General features: G+C 43.5%; 1 protein-coding gene across 1 annotated transcript in view; it reads right to left on the bottom strand.

Moving 5' to 3' along the window:
• ano2b (anoctamin 2b) overlaps window positions 1-904 on the bottom strand; it is a 21645-nt gene that overhangs the window by 6589 nt on the left and 14152 nt on the right. The window lies entirely within an intron of this gene.

Below are 904 nucleotides of genomic sequence, written 5' to 3'. Positions count from 1 at the left end.
TGTCGTGTTTGGTGGAATCAGTTGTCGATTTTTACGAGGTGATTTTATAAGACTTTAAGATGTTTTTTTCCTGATGGTATTTTGAAAATAAATAACGCGGTATTTACGGTTAAAACAGAGAGTCTGTATAACCACTATTGACAAAACGTCTCTATTGTCTCTTTGGCATCAGTGTTCATTATATCTCTAAATCTGTCTCACCTGAGTTACTTCAGTCGGTGCAAGGTGAGATTATTGTGACTTTGTTGTCAGAAAAATTACAAAGTGGATTTTAATGATTTTCCTGTTGCAAGTGTGCTTGTTTTTAGGTTATGAATGCAGTCAGACGGGAAGACAGAGGCTGAGTAATGCCGCCACAAGAACGACTAATTATAAGGAGCCAGAAAAAAAAAAAAAGTGCACTTCAAACCACAACTCCGCCTTTCCGCGTGAGCACCATCTGCAGGGCGCCCGACTTTGTTAAAGCTCCTCTCGTAACAGTAACACAGGAGAGCGAGCTCATCGGGCCGTGACTCAGTTGTTCACTGCATATCTAGCATTTTTGGATGATAGAAGTGTAGACATTCTTACCCTAGTGAACAGACGGTTTAAAAGAGGAAGGGAAGAGTGGCATCTGTGTCAACCTGGAGGAACCATCTCTCACCAGAAAACGTAGCCCTCAAACGACAAACACGCAGACAGACTCCAGCAGGCAAACAGCCAACTTTGTCTTTCAGGCCGTTTCACGCTTGACCCTGGGGACCAGAACATCCTGCTGTTGTGTGAGGGCGTGGTCATGTCCTTTGTTTTTTTGGAGACCAACACTCTTTTCAGGTCTTCAACCACTGAAAAAGCCTTTTGGGTGCAAAAAAAAAAAAAAAAAAAAAAGGGTGACAAATCAAACACCCCCCCCCCCCCCCCCCCC

This window comes from Cynoglossus semilaevis, chromosome 8 (genome assembly GCF_000523025.1).
Source record: "Cynoglossus semilaevis isolate Cse_v1.0 chromosome 8, Cse_v1.0, whole genome shotgun sequence".
Taxonomy (NCBI): domain Eukaryota; kingdom Metazoa; phylum Chordata; class Actinopteri; order Pleuronectiformes; family Cynoglossidae; genus Cynoglossus; species Cynoglossus semilaevis.
Note: the sequence above shows the minus strand (reverse complement) of the source record. Positions and strands in the feature narration are given on the sequence as shown.